General features: G+C 36.4%; 1 protein-coding gene across 5 annotated transcripts in view; it reads right to left on the bottom strand.

Moving 5' to 3' along the window:
• LOC140445836 (uncharacterized) overlaps window positions 1-24,234 on the bottom strand; it is a 630,732-nt gene that overhangs the window by 471,884 nt on the left and 134,614 nt on the right. The window lies entirely within an intron of this gene.

Raw genomic sequence — 24,234 nt, forward strand, 5'->3', positions numbered from 1 at the left:
GATCACATAATCTTCACCCGCTACATCTTCTCCAGGTCGACATCCAAACTCGAGATCACAAGGTAGTCGCATTTCGCGTCCGAATAGGACTCTGGCTGGTGTCTGGCCCGTTGATTCGTTAACAGCAGATCTGTAGGCCATTGTGAAGAACGGAAGGTATTGGTCCCAGTCTCGCTGATGATCGGACACCATCTTTGTCAAATACTTGCCAACTGTCCTATTCATTCGTTCTACCATACCATCCGATTGCGGATGATACGCGGTAGTTCTTGTTTTCTTCATGCCTAGTCTATCACATATTCCTTGGAATAGATCACTTTCGAAGTTCCTGCCTTGGTCACTATGGATCTCCAAAGGCACTCCAAATCGGCTGATATATTCTTGGATCAACTTATCTGCAACGGTGGCGGCCTTCTGGTCTGGAAGTGCGTAAATCTCGACCCACTTAGTGAAGTAATCCATTACTACCAACATGTACTTGCCCCCATTTTCACTTTCTGGAAATGGCCCTGCAATGTCCAAAGCTATTCTTTCAAACGGGCTTCCAACATTATATTGTCTCATAGGAGCTCTCCTTTTCCGGTGAGGCCCGTTACTCGTAGCACAAATAGTACATTTCTTACACCAGTCTTTTACGTCGTCGGAACTGTTCATCCAATAAAACCGTTCCCGAATTCGCTGAAGGGTTTTCCTTACACCAAAATGCCCTCCCGATGGACTGTCGTGTAACTGACGAAGTACTTCGGCTATTCTGCTCTTTGGGATCACCAACTGTCTTCTCTTCTCTGAACCGTCATCATTTTCCAGGACTCGTTTAAGCAAGTCATCTTCGATGATAAATGAGTCCCACTGGGCCCAATACGTCTTAACTACTGAGCATAGGTTTGATATTTCCTGCCAAGGTGGTCGACGGTTTTCCTCTTTCCATTTTCGGATTTTCTGTATAACTGGATCTCTCTCTTGCTCTTCCCTGATCTTAGTAGGCGTCCAGTCGTCGTTGACAATCGTCGTTCTTAGCACTGCCGCTTCCTTGGATTCCGTTTTGTTGCAGTGGGAACACTCTGCTGAGCATGGCCTTTTGGAAAGAGAATCAGCGTTTCTGTGGCTAACTCCGGCCCGGTGCTCAATCTTAAAATCGTATTCTTGGAGTCGTTCGATCCACCTGGCTATCTGACCCTCTGGATTCTTAAACTGCATCAACCACTTAAGGGCGGCATGGTCGGTTCGGATTAGAAACTTTCTGCCATAGAGATATTGATAGAAGTGCTCTACTGATTTAACTACTGCTAGAAGTTCTCTTCTCGTGACGCAATAATTCCGCTCAGGTTTTGAAAGAACTTTACTAAAATATCCGAGGACTCGTTCCTGTCCTCCTTGAATCTGAGACAGCACTCCTCCAATTCCCACATTACTTGCATCCGTATCTAAGATGAACTCTCCTTCTGGCAGTGGATACCCCAAAATTGGTGCTGTTATTAAATGCTTTTTCAACGTTTCAAAGGCATTTTGGCAGTCTATATCCCAGCGGTATTCTCTTGATTCCTCTGTAAGTCGCGTTAATGGCTTAGCGATATCTGCAAACTTCTTAATAAACCTCCGGTAGTAAGTACATAGTCCAAGAAAACTTCTCACTTGATGTTTGTCAGTTGGTTTTGGCCATTCCTTAATGGAATCGATTTTTCCCTTATCCACGGCCACTCCTTCTTTACTGACTATATGACCCAGATAATTGACTTTACCTTGAAATAGCTGGCACTTCTTGGGGTTTAGCATCAATTGGGCAGCTTTAAGTCGATTAAAAACGTTTTCTAAATTCCTCAAATGATCTTCGAATGTCTCCCCCAAGACGATTATGTCATCTAAATAAACCAGGCATGTTTTCCAAGATAACCCTCTCAACACATTTTCCATAAGCCTCTCAAATGTCGCAGGAGCATTACAGAGTCCAAATGGCATAACGTTGAATTGCCACAATCCAGATCCTGTGGTGAAGGCTGTCTTTTCTTTATCTACTGGGTCCATTTCTACCTGCCAGTATCCAGACTTCAAATCCAAAGTAGAAAACAATTTACTTCCAGCCAATGTGTCCAATGTGTCATCGATCCGAGGCAGAGGATAACTATCTTTCTTGGTAACGTTGTTCAGCAAACGGTAATCCACACAGAACCTCGTCGTTCCGTCTTTCTTCTTAACCAGGACCACCGGAGAGACCCATGGGCTCGTAGAAGGTTCTATCACCCCGTCTTTCTTCATTTCCTGAACAATCGTTTCAGCTTCCTCTCTTTTCGCCTGTGGTAATCGTCGAGCTGTTTGACGAATTGGCTTAGCATTACCAGTATCAATTTTATGCTTAACAACCGTAGTTCTTCCCGTCTTTCCTCCTTTCGGTACGAAAATATCACGATACTGCCGAAGAAATTCCCTTAATTTCCTTTTCTCCATCTGATTTAGAGACTGTCCTGCAACTGCAACCATTTGGTCGAATTTATCGTTGGAATTATCAGATGTTGTCGCCTGACGGATTATGGATGTCACAGGTACACAAGTTCCTACTTTTGTCTCTTTCTTTATGGTCACTGGGTAGTCGTTGACATTGATAAGTCTCACAGGAATTTCCTTAGCCGAAGTCACCAATTCCTTTCCAATTATGATTCCACGGCCAACCTCATCGTCGTGGTTCCAAGGCTCCATCATAACAGGTCTCCCTTCGTCCACAAATCCCTGTAGCCGCGCTACTATGATCGTTTCGCTTCTCGCAGGCACGACTGTATCTTCTGTAATGGCTGCTTGCACAGTGTTATCATTATGTGGATGGAGAAATACCTCCTCGTTGCCAACTTTGATTACCTTATTCTTAAAATCCAATTGGAATCCATGCATATTCATTACGTCCATTCCTAATATAACATCCTCTTCGATGTCAGCAACTATAACAGTATGGACGAACTTTTCTGCTCCAATTCCCAATTGTACCTGGATTTCTCCATGAATGTTGGCATTTTCACCTGTAGCGGTCCGAAGTCGCAACCTCGTTGGTAACAGTTTCTTTCGGCTGTTTATAACTGTCGGGCGTATAATGGTTCTGGTCGCTCCGGTATCCACCAACAACGTATGCTTTTTACCATTTATGTCTCCATCTACATATACACTATCTTCACGACATTTCAAAGAAGCTATTAGTATGAGAGGGTCTTTGGAAGAGTTCCGGGTCGAAGCTGCCTCCCTAAGGTTGACTCGTTCTGGTTTTCCTGATGGTGAGTTTCTTGATTTTATGGTCTTCTTTTTCTTGCATGTCATGCTTTTCATCAAATTAAAGAGCTGGTCAAGTTTATCTTCGTCTCCTTCCTCTTTTACAGTCCTAACTTTACTGTACCCGCCAGAGGCCTGCGTAGCTGACTCGTATTCGAGGGCGGCGGATAAGACATCAACCAGCGTTTTGTGACGAGCTAATCGCAGTGTTCTCTGCATTTCATGATCACGAAGACCATCAATAAACGTTTGAACGGCCAATTTTTCCATCATGTCTTCGGGAGCTGTTGGATAAGCATATCGTACTAATCTGGCAATATCTACCTCATATTCTTGAAGAGCCTCATCTTTCTTCTGTCTACGATTTTTAAGCTGTGACTGATATACATGCTCCAAATGTTCGTGGCCATATCGCATATTTAACCTCTTCTTCAGTTGTTCGAAATCATCGGTCTCCTCTACGGCTATGGTCTGAAGCACATCTAAGGCATCTCCTCGAAGAGCGATAGTCAGGTTTACAGCCTTTTCTTTTTCAGACCATCCATTCGCTCTTGCGGCTGATTCGAACTGTTTCATGTAGTTGTTCCATGATGATTTTCCGTCGAAAGTTGGGACTTTAACATGAATAGAACCTCCACTTCCTTCAAATTTCGGCCGTGTCTCCAACTTACATTTCGTCTCGTCTTCTTTTATCTCCACTGTAATCGGATTGTTACCTCTCTCTGCTGTCCCTGTTTCCTCCATCTTCTTTTCCATCTCTTTCCATATCTTTTCTTCGAAGGCTAACATATCGGCAGCAACTTGGTTTTTTAATGAAGATATTCTATCGTCCAGGGCAGACATCTCAGAAGTGACTTTAGAGATTTCCGAAGAGATGTTAGCAGAGACTTTGCTTTCCAGCGAAGAAATCTCGTTAGAAACTTTGTCTTCCAACGAAGCGATGTCGCCGGAAACTTTGGCTACATCACCAGAAACCTTGGCTACATCAGAAGAAACTTTCGAAATATCGTCAGAAACTTTGTTCTCTAATGATGCGATGTCACCAGAAACTTTGGCTACATCAGAAGAAACTTTCGAAATCGACGAAAGGACAGCATCTTCAAATATATAAGTCTCTGGATCTAGTCCTTCTTCTAGCAAAGCGTTCTTTAGTCGTTGGACTAACTCAGCCTTTTTTCCGGTAGAAGCTAATTCTCTGTCTTCGAGATGTCTTCTTAAATTAGTCACTGTCAGCTCATAAATCGTAGCCATTTTCACAATTTATTTTACGTATTCACTTGTATTATTATTATAAGTCTAATTTATGTTCGATCTCACTCTGACACCATTTGTTGTGAATTTATTAATTGTTATGTCTTTAATTTATAATGTCTTTACTAATTTATTATATTGTTCCTACTTTAATTTATTAAAAGGCACGATCATTTATATAAGTTTATTTATCACTACATATACAATAATTTATTAGTAGGCGAGCGTAACAATAATACCACGAGCGCGAATCTTCTTTATTAACTGTCCCTTCCAAATAAAGTTCCGTTATTATATACCAGTGCCGTTATCTCGAATAGTCTAAAACCTTCGATGGCGAAACGGTAAAGGCAAACTTGATTTCCCTCGCATCGCTTCTGGAAGGTCGCTCAGGTAAATCGAGGCCTCTCGTAAACTCTACAACATATTAGATTAAAAACATGTTTTAAAGGTTAAAACTATGACTCATATTTTTACGTAACAATAGATTTGTGACAAGAGAGATATTGGTCTATAGTTAGCTAATTTTGATCTATTTCCTTTCTTATATATCAGAATTGTATTTACCTTGTTCCACTCTTGCGGTATTTGTCCTTCAAGCAAACATTTATTGAAAAGTATCTTTAGGTAGTCTTTTATCTTTTACCCTCCTTCTTTGAACATGTCAATTAGAATTTCATCGTCTCCCGGAGCCTTATTTCTTTTCATATCTCTAATTGCTTTTTCTATTTCTTCTCCGGTTATGGGGGGTAATATTTCAGAGTTAACATTCATTATTTTCTTTTTCGGGTTTTGTTGAGTTGTATCAGGTGGACTGTTTTTAGAGTTGTAGAGGTCACTATAATATTCCCTTGTTATCTTAGATATTTGGGTTCTGCTTTTTTCTATTACACCTTGTTTATTTTCCATCTCTATGATTTTATTTCTTCCTAGGTGGGACTTGATAGATCTTAAGTTTCTGTTTTCTTCTATAATCTTCTCGATTCGTTCTTCTTGATGTCGTTTGAGATCTTGTTTTATATGTCTTTTGTATTTCTTTTATTTTCTTGTAGTAGGCTTCTCCGTTGTAGCATGTCTAAATATATGGCACTTAGTTTTGATTTTTTGTCTGATTTTGCTGGTGCTACTTCTAAGCTAGTATTTAGAAGTTCTTCAGTGATGGCTTTGTTTAGTTGATCTAGATTTAGGTCTGTTAGCTTTGAAGGCTGATAGCTTTATGAAAGTCCATATCTCTGACTTATTTCTGTGATTCTATTCATTAACTCCTGGTGGGCTTCATAACTGTCAGCGAATACCACCGTGTCATCTGCGTATCTGATATTGATACATTATCCCTTAGTTCGAATTCCGGCGTCCAACATTAATTTAGTAATGGGATATCTAAACGCCAAAGTACAATAGATTAAGTAATAGGAATGAAAGAGAAGATCAGTTTTGCCAAAATGAAGATTTAGTTATAATAAACACCTTCTTCAAATTGCCCCCAATGCGACTAGATATACATGCAAATGATATCAACATTAAAAAAATAAATATAAGAAACCAAATAGACTCTAATATCATGGTGACAAAGAGATACCATAACGCCGTGAAATATACTTAAACGTACTCTGGAGCTGATATTGGTTCAGATCATAATTCGATAGTCTCTATGACAAAAGCTAGGCCAAAGAAAATAAGAAAACTAACCATACCATCATTTGGTCAAAGATAAGAGAGTTTAAATTCTGTTCTTATGCATTGAATGAAAGTACAGACACGGCTCAATTACTTATATTTATAAGAGGTATTGATAAAAACTTTTTTATCACTGAAGAATTACCTTGTATGCGTCGAATGAAGGCAACGACAAAAGGATCAGATATTTTTCAATAATTCAAAAAAACTATCACATTTTAGAAAGTACCTATGAGCAAAACTTGTAACGTTAGTAATAATGGAAATATTATCTTCTTCTTCAAGTGCCATCTCCGCGGCGGAGGTCGGCAATCATCATAGCTATTCGGACTTTTGAGACGGCTGCTCTGAAAAGTTCATTTGATGTACATCCGTACCACTCTCTCAGGTTGCGCAGCCATGACATTCTAGGCCTCCCTATGCTTCTCCTTCCTTGGATCTTTCCCTGCATAATCAGTTGGAGCAAGGTGTATTTCTCTCCACGTGTAATATGTCCGAGATATAATAAATATTATAAATAATAATAAATTCAAGATATTGTAAGATGGGGAAGGCAGCGTAAGAGTATGTGGTATAATCATGTAAGACGAATGGATGAGAATAAACTCTCAAAAATTGCCCTAGAAAACAACCCGCCCGGTTCAAGACCTCCCGGAAGACCACTAAAAGATGGAGGGATAGTTGGCAATCTACCTCCCAGGAAATTAACAAGAGGCAGCTTCAGAATTAAACAGATCGAAAGATCTCCAAGAAGTAGAAGAAGAAAAAGACTAATAATGGAGCCCAAAATATGACAGGGGGAAAATCTGGTTTTCTAGGCATGTTTAAGGAATCATTTCTTGGGATTGAAGTATTTCTTCATTGTGTTATACATCAAGAAGCCCTGTGTAGCTTGAATTTATTTAGTTGCAATGTAACACTGAATTTAAGCAACTATTTCTCAATGTTTCTAAAACTGAGTCCTACAAGGCCATGTCAAAATCAAGTTTCCCAAACCTGAAATCGCATGCTCAGAAGATAATTGCTATGTTTGCATCTTCATATAAGTGTTTTCTACTTTGACACTTCGCAAAAATAGCATTAGAAACCGATTGACTGACCAGCACTTAGCTTCACTCCTGCGAATCAGCTCATCCCAGTTTCTGCCAGATTATGAACAACTTTTGGAAGCTCAGTTTAATATTTCACATAATACCTTCATACTCTGCTAAAGAATAATCTATTTATGTAACTTTTTCAATGTTTTTTCCATTTATGCACAATGCACGTAAGATACCTGTGATTTACAATTAAAATATAAAGTTTATCACTAATAAAAACTTGTTTTATTAACTTTTTTCGGCCCGTCTAGAGAATGTTTTTATATGATGTGGCCCTCCGCTTAAATAGTTTGCCCATGTCTGATCTACAGTTTTAAGGGAACAAGAGAAAGGAAGATGCGCTGATGTGGTCTCGCATTAGTAATCTATAACACTATTATAACTATTATTATCTAATACGAATTTTGTATACATTTATGAAACAAACTTTCTATAACAGCAAAACCCCGAATCATCGTGATTTATTATCTTTACCTAAAACAGTTAACATCCGTATACATAAACGAAAAAGTAAATATTTACACGAAATTAAAATAAATGCACGAGATATTTTACATTCTCTAATCATCAACAGTTAATATTTATTATCTGCATGAAAAGTTTCGATTAAGACCTTTGACATTCATATCAAATGATGTCAGAACTGTTTAACTTTAAATTAAAAAGGAACATCAATTATTAAAGCAGCACTGGAATAAAACGAAGTAAAATATTTCAGTATAATGGGCTAGAATTAATGAAGAGGTTAAGTTCACTGAACAGTGTCTATGTAGGTTTTCAATTGGAATTTATTAAAATGAAAATAATATATTGTCTACATAGGTGTCGTTAGTGTATGCTATTTTAAAATCAATCCATATTTTCTTTCGTTACGCTACATTAGATTTTCTTTATATGACTACGCAACTTTTTCGTACATTACATTTATTAACGATTACTTAGGAATACAACACAAAATATGTTGATATGAATTAAATAGACATACGAGAACGTTTCTTTTGCTTTAAAGTTCCTTCTTGTCTCGAAGATTGGAAACTGTTGAGATATTTGTTATGGATTATGAAGTAAAACACAAACAAATCAGTGTTATGAAATTGCCGATTTGTTCAACCGTCGGAAGGTTCAACAACACCTTATAAAAGTTCCTTGGGAAACTCAATTACTATAACTATTGCTTATATAGTGGCTGAGATGACTTATAGGCTGAGATATTATAAAAGTAAGGAAGTTTGTTTCCCACACTTCTTTAGGAAGAATTCAATCAATTTTTTATTTGAACCCACTTGTTGAGCTTTAAGCGCTTTTCAGTCACAGTGAAGGACATGTTTTGTTTAGTCTGCACCTGGTGAGAATTTTAGTCTTAGGCTGGTGACACACTTAGTTGATTTATGAATATTTGCAAGTGAAAATGTTACAGAACTCAACACGGTTATGCTGAGCTTCTTGGCTATCGCTCTAAACAGCTTTGCGTCGCTAGATCTGAACGTTTCCCACAAACTCTAAAGCAAAAATATTGTTTCAACAAAATGTAACACCAAAAAGTCGGCCAATTTATTTAGATATTCTAAATCTAGATGTAGATTTTGTTCAATTGGAATATTTTCAGCGACCAGTTGAATATTTGCGTTTTACTAAAGTGACGCAAAGTCGTGATACAAGGAGTAACGATCGAGCACATTGGCGCATTGCATTAGTCTAGAAATCTACTATTCTTATTGTATCGCCACAAAATGTAAGTTATTATGGTATATATATTGGCGAGGAATACAGCTGGTTGATACATCTTGAAGGTTCTCGATCACGCATCATCGTTCTAAGAGATGCAACCGTTATATGGGGTACGTCGAAATTAGCTTTTACGTTACATTGCTCCCCTCCTAGAAATAAGCGTTCCGATCAGCAAATCTATCTGTAGGTCCAGGATGGCGGAATCTACAGGACTCTCTAACTCTACATAAGCCCTTTAAGAAGAAATAACAGTTTACTGTCTTTGAATTACATCACCTCATCGGGTTAATGCAACACACAGTAATTCTTACGCCAGTTTCTCGGAAGATCACTTCAAGAATGCTTCCCACAATCTTCCAATCCAAATTTTCTAGTAAGTGGCCTATCTTTCGTATAGCCAAATGTTTGATGTCATGATTGCACACGAGTTTCTTTAAATTAGTTATAGCACGCCATATGACCAGGTAACTTTCCATATCTGTATAAGACTTCCTGGTCACCATATACAGCAAAGATCGAGAATCGAGCAAGATCTGATCGCAGTACTCTTCCAATTTTAGGCTGTTGATTTTTCAACTCGTCCATGCGAGCGAACTTCTTATTTAATACGGGCAAGATTCTTTTAGTCATCTTCAGGTCCAGGGCAACACAGTGGGCCAGAGAGACGTTTTCCGGAACACTAAATAAATCCTGCTGCCACTCTGGTCAAGCCGAATCTAGCACTCTTTCTTTCTGCGTAATTTGGAATAAATTCCTTCTAGTCGTCAGTCATCTTTGATCTCATGTTGAAGGGTTCGTGCTTCTTCTGTTTCATTTGAGCCAGCATAAGGTGCAAGACGATTTATGTGAACAACTTTTGGTTTACCTTTTTAAATTTAATACGGACCTTCCCTTTGTCTTTGCAGTTTGGGAGACAAGCCTCGACAACGTTGAGGATTATAAAACCAGGCAAGATCACCTACTTCAAAGCTTTCATTCTTGAATCGAGAATCATATCGATCTTTCATTCTGTCACTATTCTTAACTTCGGGCGGTCGACATCTTCACTTGTAACATATTCTTCGGAAGGTCTGCAGCCAAACTCTAGGTCGCAGGACAAATGAACACGACTCAATATCAGAGGCTGGTCCCAATCTCTTTGATGTTCAGATACAACTTTGGACAGGTGTTTACCCATCGTTCGGTTCATCCTCTAGACCATTCAATATGATTGAGGAAGCAGGGGTATCGTTCTGGTCTTATTTGACACCAATCAATTTACCAACGTTTTGAAAGACGGTTGACTCGAAATGTCGCGCTTGGTCGGAGTGGATCTCCAAGAGAACCGTCGGCTAAAGAACTCTTTAACAATTGGTATCGCATAAGCCTCAGTCCATTTCGTAAAATAATCCATAGCTACCAGGATATCTTTATTACAATAAAACCCTTCTCGATCCTTTTGCAGAGTTTTCGTAATATCAAAGTGTCCACCTGATGCAGCGTCATGTAAATGACGCAATACTTCTGACACTTTACTTTTAGGTACAACCAAACTGAAGCTGAGATTCTGTACCATCATCGTTTTTAAAGGTTCTATACACAAGATCATCTTTTAGTATTGGGCAATTCTATTGGCTCCAGTAGGACTTGACTTCTGGCTCAATGCACTAATGTCTTGCCAAGAAGGTATCTCATCTCGACGCATTAAATCCAATACTCTTTTTATACATGGATCATCTGCTCGGGCGTCTTGTAGCTGTTAAGCCTGCCATTGATTATTAATGTCGGTGGTAAGTCTCACTGGACAAAGTCGTTCCTCTAATTTAAGACAGTAATTACAATTTGCACTGCATGGCCGTCTTGACAAAGCATCAGCATTTGAATTAACTTTTCCAACCTAGTGTTCGATGTATATATAGTGTTATAGCTTTCCGACTATTTTCTTACAATTTAAGGCGAATGTGACCTACGTCGTCACCATTCCAACATCTGGGCTCACATCTCTTCGGCATTGTGTTACGAACTATTTTCCATAAGATTTCCTCCAGACGTTTATCGTTTTGTTCGTCGTCTTCTTCAGAGGTTCGTACTCGATAGCTCCGTGAAGCTTCCAGAAAACTATCGAACTGAGGAGCTTCTGTAAGGAGACAGCTGGACATGTCTCATCATCTTGATAACAAGAGAAAATCCAGAACTTAGGACAACAATTAATTTAGTTGATGTGAACCAGTGAAGAGCGCCGCTAAACGGTGGGATCCGGGCTTAAGAAAACAGGAAGTCGGTGTGCCACTTAAAATTTTTAAGTTTTGGCAGTGAAACAGAGGGAGAAAAGGAGTTCTTTCACATTAATGCAAACGTTTAATCGTTGTGAAAACGTCAGAAAACAAGCTCTTGCACAATCAGTTTAGCACATGGTATTAAAGAACTCAATACTAAAGAAATAACAGAAATAGCATAATGTGAATAATATATATCATATAATAATACACGATGTACATATAGAATAATGTGTATATTAATGTAGCCTCAGCGGACCTGTGCGTTCTAAATCAGAAACATCAGTGGAAAAAAGGAGATAAATATGAAGTAAACACGTATACCATAAACTGACTAAATTAATTTAAAGATATTTTCGTCTTGTCCCGGCAATTCTTTAGTCACTCCTCCATTTCTCGTCCTATTTTTCTGGTCCCCTGATTAATGACCGACGTTGTTCCAAGCATCTTAATTTCGAAACGACTAATGAAATGTAATTAATTTTATATTGTCGCTGTCTTCGTTCTCCATTATGGCAAAGAATTAGTCAGAAGGCCGATGGCCGGAAAATGCTGGTTTAATGTTCAGAACGCGTACCTAATGCATTCACAAAATGTACCGTAATAGAAATTGTACGGTTTAGTGTATTATTAGTGTCGTCATCGATAGAAATGAAGTAATTTCGAGATATTTTTAGCGGGTGCAATAACGGTGGGTGTTCTTGATTTCTATAATTCATTTCGTTTATTCCAATCCGTTAGTTAAATAAATTTTCTATTGGAATTTTTATATTTGATTATGGTTGATGTGTATGTCTATATACTCAGACATATCTACATATTTTAAAGTGCTGATGTAAAAAATATTTATATAAAAACACACTGACAAAGAATACACACTGACAAATACTTCAGGATGCATGGGTCACTAGCAGAGCTCTATATATATACATACATATATATATATATATATATATATATATATATATATATATATATATATATACATATATATATATATATATATATATATATATATATATATATATATACATATATATATATATATATATATATATATATATATATATATATATATATATTGCATATTTTTTTGCGATTATAGAATATGCATATTGCATATTATATAATCGCAAAATTCTCGCCTAAATTATAATGCACTATCCATTTAATACGTGTTAAATGCATTCATATTTTTCACTACGTCAGGCTCACGATAGCTTCTATACTCACCACAACAGTTGATAAAACGATTGCGGCACAATTCCTGCTCTTTTCAACGGTTTAGGCAGATCTTGGTCCTTTTGTGAACTACGTTTCTGCTCCGTATGTTAACATTATTCTATACACGGTCAGTTTTATTTTCCTGGGTGGTTTAGAGGCCATTTGTCCTCCCAGGATAAGGAAACACTACTAGCCAGTACTATTCTTCTTTTCTTTCTTCGCTAACGTCGTTCGCTTTAGCTAGTAGCAACTCTATGTATAGAAGGAGGTCCACATATTCGATTCATATCATCGATTATTAGTATAAGTATCTGATTATTTGACTTAAAGGTTAACATAATATATTATATTTTATCTTTTGGGCATTTAGTATAAGTTCTATTTTCAGTACAAATGTCATCTTCAGTCAGAGTCTCTGTGGACCTAACGATAATGTCAATGTCATCTACATATCCAACCACTTGTACAGATTGCACCATCTCGCCAGGTTAAATTGAAAACTTTATAGTCTTTTTTACGTAGAATTTTCGTGGACCTTTTCTATTGTGGTGGTTGATTACCTCGTTTTGGTGTTGCTCTTTATTGTTCCTTCTGAAAATTCTCTTCTCTGCTCGCCTAAGATTTATATGCATACATACTCGTCCATGGATATCGCGTCTTACATTTCTGAAGCCGCTTATACCCTTCGTTTTATTGCTAATTTATGCCTCTGCTCTTTTCATCGAACCAATCTGTATGTCATCTGGCCTCGTTAGATATTAAAACAGAACAACAACAGTATCCACTATGGGCAATGCTTCTTTTGCATTTGGTCCAGTGTTCTTATATGTTTAGGCTCCCATCAATTTTTGGTAGCTTTCCGTTTAAAATTTACATGTAGTTATCTCTAAAAATTTTAAATTTTAGCAACTCAGTATTATCTTTCTTTCTTCAATGGTGCTTCAGCCCAAATGGAACCTTGGCCTCCTCCAAACTAGGTCTCCAACCTTGCCGGAGTCGCGCCGATCTTCTCCAGGTTCTTACGTCTAGCAAATTTTGCGTGTCCGCTTCGACAATCTTTCGGTCTCCATTCTCACTACATAATCAGCCCATCGAAGTCTCTTGAGGTTTAACTAATTCTGAGATAGATGGCTCTTTGAACAGTTCATGGTTGTTAATTGGATCTCCATACCCCGTTTTCGTTAATAGGTCCAAATATCTTCCTTAGGACTTTTCTTTCAAAGACTTCCAGCTTTCTTTTTGTATTTTCTTCATCAATCATGTCTCGCATCCATAACATACTATTAGTCTGATAATAGTTTTGAAGACCATGATGTTCGATCTCCGGTGTGTGTTTTTGGAGTGGAACACATGGGCGAATGAGAAATAGGCTTTGTTTTCATTTACTATTCACCCTTGAATTTCTGGTTCTTCTGTTTGATTCGTGCTTAACGTAACTCACAAATATCTTAAACTTTCTACAGTTTCAATATCGTCCTCTAATTCGACTGTGCATCTACTTCCCCAAGCTCTTGTCTGTGTTAGCTTTTTTGTCTTTTGACTATTTATTTCTGATTCGGTCTCTTTTGCACCTGTTTTTAATAGTGAATGTATTTCTGCTGCACCTTCCGTTCTGCGAGACATAATCCTGACGTCATCGTCATAGGCGGTAATCTGTATTGATTTATTTGTTAGATTAGCTCTTTCTATATTTAATTGTCTTAGCACATATTCGAGATAGCCATCATTAGTAGGAATAAGCCACGACTAATGGAAGTGTTCAAACAAATTGATCCTGAAGCAAGAAAAAGAGGTCTCAAAATAAACGAAGCAAAAACGAAGTATATGACAGTCAAAAGAATAACTGACAATGAAAATAATATCACAATAGACAACTATACTATCGAACGAATGGATGCCTTTACATATCTCGGCACAGAAATCAATCAGAAGAACTCCGTAAGTAGCGAAATTAATGGACGTATTTTCAGCGGGAATCGTACATACTATGCTAATAAAAGATTGATGACATCGAAATTATTAGACAAAAGAACCAAAATGACTATCTACAGAACACTGATTAGACCCGTAGTAACCTATGGATGTGAAACTTGGGTAATGACGAAAAAAGATGAAGCCCAACTCAGGACATTCGAGAGAAAAATACTGAGGAAAATATATGGCCCGGTACAAGAGGAAGATGACACATGGAGAATCAGGAGAAACGACGAGGTTAATGAGTTAAATGAAAGTTATGACATTGTAAGATTTGTGAAAAGTCAAAGACTGTCATGGCTGGGACATGTGCAGAGACAAAACGATGCAAAAACAACAAAGAAAATGTTACAATGGAAGCCCATAGGAAGGCGAAAAAAAGGAAGGCCCAGAACGAGATGGTTGGATGACGTGGAAGACGACCTGAAAACAATGAACATAAGACAATGGAGAAGAAGGGCACAAGAGAGATCTGAATGGAAGGACATAGCCAGACAGGCAAAGACCTATCCAGGGTTATGATGCCAAAAGAAGAAGAAGAAGCACATATTCGAGAATGGAAGGTTAGAGAAAAGGTTCAATAGTGACGGTGCCAGCCCGTCTCCTTACTTGAATCCTTTGACTATTGAAAATTTCTCAGTGAGCTCATTTTGTATTCTGATAGTTGCTGTTGACGACTATTGATTAAGTCGTATACCTGTTTGAACTCAGTATTATACTTTGTACATTTTGTACTGTGAAGTACTTGGTCAATTGGTTTAATTGTTTGATCCTCTGGATATTTTTATAGGAGAAGAAAAGACTCAATAAAAAACTGAATACTAAAGCTCACGAACTGGACGAGAGAAGCCAAAAAGAGCTTTCAAGCTGTTGACGTGTTAAGCATGTAGCATTGTATAATATGATGTTATAATACACAGTGTTAAAACAAAAAAATTGATAAAAAAAATAATTAAATTAAGACATATAAAACCAAGGACTATCACCAGCTCCCCGTCCATCGAAACAGGGACATTTTTTTTCCGTTTCCATCAAAACCACTCAGAGGCCAGAACGCCCCGTCGTCTCTGTGGTAAATTAACAATTACCGTTTCGTAGGAGATTAATGTTTATAATTGATATTGCCTTTTCGGCTTCCCTCTTCCCCTTTTTTCTCGGCTCTCAATCTTCCACTGATATAAATTACGATGACGACTACTTAGAAAAGGAAATAAGCTTTTGTAAATCTGTAACATCGTCCCTAATCGGGTTTAAACAGTTTGTCAGTTTTTATTGAATTTGTCTCTTTCGTTTTTTCCAGAACATAAATTACGATAAACCCAGAAAATTGGTGTTTGCGACGAAAATATGAAATATGAACGTATTTCGGCTGACAAATTTTTACAAACCGCCGAAATAACTCAATAACCAGATATGGATTGGATTTGAATGTAATTTTGACAAGAAAAATGGCAAAAGCAAATTTGAAAAATGATTGTGTAACTTCTTTGGGCAGAATTAGCCAGCGAAATCGATCTTTTAGAAATAAATATGAACTATAAATCTGTATCTGTCACATCAGGACGTACACGTCATGTTTATGCTACACTATATTTAATAATTTTTGAAATTTGAGAATTTGCAGTTTAAGTCGATTACCATAAACAAATTATACTCTGCATGTTTTTATAAATTCCCATATTAATTAATTTGGCATCTTCATTAATATTTATTAAAAACATTACCCTTATGGTGTTTTATTTCTTTTCAACAATAAAAAAAATGCATTAAAGACTGGCTATGCATTCACTTATTTCAACATACGTTGATTTTTTCATAATTAGGTTAAATCCAGAGGTAGCTATGGAAATATTGTCAGTTAATGTCAAATGTATTTTGTAGAAAGCTTTTTGCCGTTTGTGGATTGTACAATGGGTCGAGGTAAAGTTATCGATGAGAAAATTTGTTTTCAATCATTATTAGATTTTTTAATTCTGAAAATCCAGTTCGGAAATCGCGAATATGTTGCAATTGTCACGCTATAGTGTAAGAAATATAGTCAGAAGATACAAAACTTCCGGTTCGGTTGCCACAAAATCCAGAAATGTACGAAAAAGTAAAATAACCGAAGCAAATCGAAGGGCATTAAGACGCATTATAGTGAAAAATCGAAGAGCAAATTATATGGAGTTAAGCGTTTTATGGAGTTATTGGAAGACACGTTATAGATCAACATATCACCAAGAGGCCCACAAATTAAGATTTGGTACTTACAAAGTAAGTTTTATAGTTGAAAAAATTAGTACGATTTGTTTTTAATAAATTTCATTTTATTTTAGGCTAAGTAAAAGCTACTTTTAACATTACAACGAAAGAAAATAGACTAAGAGTCAAGAGGTCAAAAGAGCATAAATATTGGACTTAGTTACAATGGAATTCAATACAATGGAGTGATAAGTCCAGATTTAAAGTGTGTGTTGGAGACAGTAGGAGATACCTCCCGCCCACAACGCTCAGACCATGTCAGCGCATACCGTTCCCGCGCATGCTAAGAGTATAAAAACAGCCACACAGGGTAAGACCGGTCGTCACTCGACACTGAGGAGTAGGCAGATTGAGACCTCAGTGCCGTTTGACGGTTCTTGTATTTATACAGAACAAGATACTGGTACGTCCCGAGTGAGGGGAGTAGGCAGATTGAGAACCCGAACTCGAACGGAACCGTATCACTCTTGATAATGGCTCCAAAATGGGTGCCGAAACGTCGAGTTTTCAATTCTCAACGCGGTTCTTCCCGATTATGTTTGAACTGGGACTTTCTAAATATGGAATTATGGAAATCAATACATAGAATAGTTTGTAAATAATAGGTTGCATTGGAATATGATATTTACCTGCCGTTTTCAGCGATTCATTTTGGTTATCTCAAAAGCGGTCATTAATGGTGAAGAAGAAAGTAGAAAGTTATTGTCTTGTATGATTTGTACACAATTACGAGAATTTGAAATTAGTTGAGTTTTAAGAATTTGGAGTTTTGGAATTTTGTTGAATGCAAAGAAAGAATGTTTTGATTGGTTACAAGAAATTATGGAAGGGATAGACAGACGGGAATAAGATTAAAAAAGCAATGAGGATAATCTGTTGTGGGACTTAAAGCGAGTGAAGACAAAATCGAAAGGAGTGTGCTGATAGTTTGTTTTTTTAAACCGGTGAAAGAAAAATTATTGTGGCGAAAAGTAGTCCAAAGAAAGTGTTAAAAGCTGTAGTTGCAGTATTTGTAAGTAAAATAATTTACTATTCTTGGAGCGAAACATAGGTACGGAGAATTTTGGCCCTCCAATAGGAGAATTAAACATTGTTAGTAGTTTGGCGACTGTTTTGTTTTTATAACCAGAACCCGGGAAGGAGTTTGTTGGATAGGGAACTAATTAAAGTAAATCCTTTTAGAAAAATACAAAGGCAAATTGTGGAAACAAGACATTGATTCAACTATATTTAATTTGAATTGTTTTGTGGTTAATTGTATATGCAACAGAGTAATTTAGGGAAACATTTGTTTATAAAATATTTATTTAGTGTATGAAAATCTACAAAGGTATTTGGTCATTATATTTTAAATTTATTGCACCAATTGATTTATTTTATTTATTTCCTTCTACTCCTCTTTTTTCTCAAGCACTATTAAAAGAAAAGTTAATGTTTTTGAACTCAATTAAGAACCCTGAGATGAAAAAAACATATATTTTTTAATCTGGCGTCTACATTAAAATTCATTAAATATTTTTTTGTTTTAATTTGCTAATTAGATCATAATTAATTTGATTTTGTGTATGGAATTTCAAAATTAAGTTTTTATAATAATATATATATATATATATATATATATATATATATATATATATATATAATGGTTTTAAAGGATATAACCACAACCAACCAATGCAAAAACAAAAAGCAGTAAATTTATAACACGATATCAAAACCAGATATTACAACTAATCCAAAGCGATCTAATAATAGTAACGATAGTTATAAATAACGAGATATGATAGTAACTTTGTCTTTATAAACTAGTCGTAATTGGCAATTCAGTTTTCTTGACATATCTCGAAAATAAATCACTTCTAATTAATTTTATCTGCGATTCGGAGCAAATAAAGTTAAATGAGTTAATAGGCGGAAAAGAATTATTATTGTAATGAGGAATGAAGCATATATAATGATCGATTGTTTTTACAAGTCCCGTTGGACATAAAAATTTGACACAGTTTATATTGAACTGGTTTAACGAGTCTGTGAAGAAATAAACTCTCGTTTTATTGTTATGACAGAATGCGGTTAAAAGGTTTGGAATATAAATATAAGTTTTATTGTTCATTCGGTTTTAATTGGTTCAACGGTTTTAGTTTTAATTTTAGGAGTTCATTTATTTCCGTATAGCTAGATTACTTTTAAAACATTAGAAATTGTGTCAACATTGTATGATCGTAATTATATTGTTATGATTTGTTGGAATACTGGTTATAAAATATAAAACAGAATACGCAGGCATTTATGCAATTGTAGATTTATTTACACTGCTATTCGACTGATATTGCTGTTCTAAACTATTTTTCTTCATTGTATTAATTTCCCATTCATTAATATTGTTTCTTCGTTTAGGTCTTTAATCTCGTTACACCATGTTCTATCTAGTAGTGTTTTTCCGGTTATTTTTTTTTTTTTTTTATTAGAAAAAGATGGCGCATCCACCAAAAGGTTATTAGCGACGGAACAAAATATAAATAACAAAGTTAAACACCTAAAGATTATACAAAATGTTTATGGATCTGAGATAATTCACTATATTGTCACAGGAACAGTTTTGACCTAGAGCCTGTGGTAGAGCGTTTGGGATCTTGTAGTCTTTCTTGGTCATATTTACTACAAATTGTTAAAAAGTGTTCGACTGTTAATCGGACGTTACACTGATCACATATAGGTGGATTTTTCTTTGTGAAGAGGTAGGAGTGCGTTAATCTGATATGTCCTAGACGTAAACGCGCAACCGCAATTTGTTCTCGTCTATTGCGCGACGATGGAAACCACTGAGACACATTATTTTTGATTTTATTTAAATTGGAATTAGTTTGAGACCACTCATTTCGCCACAAACACAACACTTTATTTTTAAAATAAGCTTTTAAGTCACTGGAAACACACTTGTCTATCGGCTCCGACAAATCACTTAAAATTGCCTCTCGTGCAATCCTGTCAGCTTCTTCATTTCCTGTTATTCCGACGTTTGAGGGAACCCATAAAAACTGGACGCTTCTTCCATGTTCATGAGCTTGGGAAAGCTGGTATTTTAGCAACTTTTCAAAAGGATGTTTCGGAAAAATGTGTTTTAATGAATGTAGAGAGACGTGGCAGTTGCTCTAATAACCTGCAAAGGCTATCAGAACTTACCTGTTTGTCACAAGGAAGGTAAACATTGCAAATAGATACTAAACTGGTAGATATGATTCTGATAGCAACAGCCTCCAAATCACTGACTATTGGAATTTGTATCGCCTCGATGGATTTGTTTACTAGTATTGCTACACCACCGCTTGCACGACTTGCATCTGTACGGTCTTTGCGGAAACAAGTAAAATTTTTTGAATTGTACAACTGATTGGTCTTTAAGTTTGTCTCCTGTAGACAAATAATATCTAGAGAATATTCAGATAAAAGAAGCTGTAGCATAGGGAGACGATGGAAGAATCCATCAATGTTCCATTGAAGTATCGAGTTGAATGTTGTTAACAGATTCGGAGTTAGATGATACTGAACGATTGTCTACAGAAGAGTCACTATCTAAGTCAGAAATTTCTTTCCCTAAGTGGGTGTATAGTTTCTTTTGAAGTTTTGTAAACTTGCTTTTTGTAGATCTATCATTTGCATATTGATAGCTGCTTTGTAAAAGACGGAGTAAACCAACCATATCAGTTGTAAATTCTTTAACGACGCTAATAGTGTCGGGGGAGCCTTGGACATTATCAATCAGTAAGGACAATTGGTGGAAATTTAAAACGAATGTTGGGGTATGATGATCAATGAAATTTTCAAGAGTTTCCCGTGTAGATTGAACTTTAGATGAGCGCGGTTTTTTTGGTTTAGAGAGTTTGGGTTTTGGAAACAGATTTTCTGATGAAATTGCTGAATCTGAAGGAGGCGTGTCGATCTCACCAATACTGCGTTTTATGGAAGAACTTGCGTTTTCGCAATTGCTATTAGAGTTTTCACTTGATGATGTGGCTTTATTACATTTGGAAGTACTGGAGGTACTGAATTGGTTGTTTCAAAAAATTGTGGTGATGTATCAGTTTTATTAGAATTTTCTGCAGTTGTATCTAATGGAAAAGGAGCTGATAGATTGGAAAATATTGCTTCCGAAGTTTGTGAAAACGGTATTGCCGCTGAATGAGGTTGATTAAAAGTGTTGCTATGAGTAGGAGTATTAGTAGTTTCTTTGTTGTGGAGATTTGTAGGTGTAGGTGATATGCTCGGATTTGATAATGGATAACTTGATGACTGCTGGGTGTTTGGTACCTTGTGTAGTATACTTGTTGAAGCTGTTTGATTTGGTACTTCATCGTTTGACTCAATATGAGTTGATTCCGTTACTGAACTGGTTTTGCATTGGGATGATATGTGTCCTCTATTTTTGCAAATAAAGCAGGTGAGTGTACCTTGAGACAAAAATATGCGGTAAGGTGTTTGGTCGAAATTTATTAGAATAGAATCTGGAATTGGTGATGTTATAGGGCTTATATAAACTTACCTCCGAAAGCTCAATATGTGACTATATTCGGGAAGAGTCGAGCTAATTTTCAGAAATGTTATTGGGGAAATAAGCTTTAAACCGATATTCTGTAATTCTTCAACTAATACTTGATGAGGAATTGACGGGCAGACTCCAGACAAGACTAGTCTTTCTGCTGGAGAGACAAGTCTTCGTGCTGTTACAACTTCGCCGAGTACTTCTATAGAGCCATGTTGTGTCATGAAGTTATCTACTACGGTTTTGTTTGCCAAATACATGCAGATTCTATTATGAGATAATCTAGATAAAAAAATAATATTTTTTGGGTTGATGATTGTACCCAAAGGAATGAGATAATCCTGCAGTTTAGCATTATCGATACAACTAAATACAATTGCTTGGTTCTTACTCGGAAAAGAATGTGAAGCAGCTGAAGCATAACTGTTTGTGATATTCGAACGTTGATTTACTGGACTGGTTAGATCGGAAGGTGTGTTTACATTGTGTGAAGTCATTTTAAGCTGCGGTGGCGAAGGCCTTACTCCGACTCTGGTAAATGAAAAACCAATCGCATGCTACTATAAGCTACTTAAAGCACCTAACCTCACAAAATGATTGTACGGTAGTGTATATTTATTATTTGACGTTTTCTTTTCACAATAATAAAATAATAATTACGTATAGATGACTTACGTGGTAGTATCTAGTAGATAAACACTTTAATTTTAAAAAACTATTTGATAAAACCACTTGTTTTTATTAAAAACTAGGAGTACGCTATCAGTACAACTTAACCGTACCTTGCCAGGGCCGGTCTCCCTTTTCCGGTTATTCTTTTTAGGATTTTCAGTTCGTTTGTCTTCAAATATCTTGTTGTCATGCTTGTATATGTTCTTGTTTCTATGTCATGACAGGTCGGATTACAGAATTGCATAATCGCGCTTTTGTTTACCTTTTAAAGCTCGATTTATACATATCCGTGCTGTGTCCGTTCCGTGTTTCTCCTTCGGTTTATCTTTTTCCACATCGAATGCACATTCCATCTTCTTTGTTTCCGCCTTTTCTGCTCTTGCTCTTCCTCTTCATCAAGTAATAATGCCAACACGGTGAGATCTTCTATCCAAGCCTCCATATTTTCAACTTTCTTTTACACAGAAATATTTAATAACGTTTTCTTCTCCATTCGGCCCGGTACGCACCCTGCTACAACGCGGTTATATGTAAATATAACAATAGAAATGCCCGGACTCGGCACTGACACGGAACGGATATGCATAAATCGACCTTAAAGTGTCTGTTTCTCCATATTGTGTCGTTAAGGCATCCCGCAGCTCTGATTGTTTTGCCGCTTGTTACCTTACTTCCTCCTCAATGTTATTGTCGTTCGATAAGTTTATTGCCAGATATTTAAATTTCATTACTTGTTTTATCATGTGCGTTTCAATTTCAACCTTACTGGTTCCTTTGATATTACTAAACTTTTTGTTTTATGTGACGAAATTTTCATGTTAAATTCCTTGGTTTTCGTATTTTAAACTGGTATAGCATTCAATATAAATCATCTTCATTCTCTGCTATCAGAACTGCGTCGTCGGCGTAGAATTATGATCTTTATTTTTCCGTTGACCATTTCTTATCTTCTTTTGTTTTTACTTGTTTTACAACATCGTCCAATATGAGATTAAATATACGTGGACTCAATGAATCACCTTGTCTGATTCCAGGTTTAATGTCTATCAGTTTAGTCGTTCTGTTTGAATGTGTTCTTCGGTTCTGTTTCTTGTGTTGTGGCACTAAAGGGATATTGCATCGATAGTGAACTCCTGGGTATTATTCAGAAATATCGAGCCAAAGATCAAACAAATAGATTTCATTCGACAAATAGTAATTCCTATATTATCAACACCTAACCCTCATACTGTTACATCTTAAAGAACCTCAAATGTCCTTGATGAAGTTCGATATGACAGACTTGATCATTGGTCGATAAAAAATCAAACACAGAGACGTTGTGCGAGATTGCTATAAATGCGTAACTTTTATTTGCAGCAAATGTAATGTTGGACTTCATATTGACTGCTTTAGATTGTACCAACTGAGATAAATTTAATTTGTTTATAATTTCAAGTTTTCTTTATAAACGTTCGTTAGTTTATTAGTTTCGTTCGTATTATTGTATAATGTCTATTAAGAAAAACATGGTTTTGTGAAAGCCTAGCGTATGAATATTTAGACAGCTATTTACGGCAACTTAGCTACAATTGAAACAAAAACGCTTGAAGTATATTGTATCTTAACCCATTTTATAGCAAAAAACATTTTTGAATAAGTTTTAAAGGGGTCAGGTTTGGGGGAGGGGGGTTAATGGAGTGAAAAGTAACCGAATGAGCCTGACTCGTCCTCTCTCGGGGGTTGGGTACCATCATGGTGAACCAACTCGCAATAATCAATGAAAATTTACCGCGAAAGCGCATTCTGCGATTAGAGTGCTTTGTTTTGGCGCAAGAGTTGTTAGTTTTAGCCTGAAATTTAAATTTACGGAGAGTGTTCCGTACAGTTCATTACAAACCTGTTACAGACAAATCATTCTATCGATTTTCAGTTTGAACGTTACAGCGTATTATGTCCTCTATTATTTTTATGATATAAAATATCGTATTTTATAGATTTCTCTGCTATTTGACTGACTACGAAGATAGCATCCTTACATGATCTTCGAAAGCCTCATTGTTCGTCTGGTATAATAAGCATTTTCGTTATCTTATTTGTTATTAATTTCTTAAATTTTTTCCTGAATAAATTTATACCTCTGTAGTTATTTGGGTCTTGTTTTTCACCTTTTTTAAATAGAGACATCACAGTACTCCTTAAAGGCAATCGATTCCTCAAGAATCTGCCAAAAGTTTAAATGAGATTCTTCAGAAATCACATAGAAAGTGTAATAACAGAGGTGGAAATCCACAAGATTGATTTTATAAGCCACCGATTTCTTGTTTATTTAATTTGTAAT

Source organism: Diabrotica undecimpunctata, chromosome 7 (assembly GCF_040954645.1).
Source record: "Diabrotica undecimpunctata isolate CICGRU chromosome 7, icDiaUnde3, whole genome shotgun sequence".
NCBI classification, from domain to species: Eukaryota; Metazoa; Arthropoda; class Insecta; order Coleoptera; family Chrysomelidae; genus Diabrotica; species Diabrotica undecimpunctata.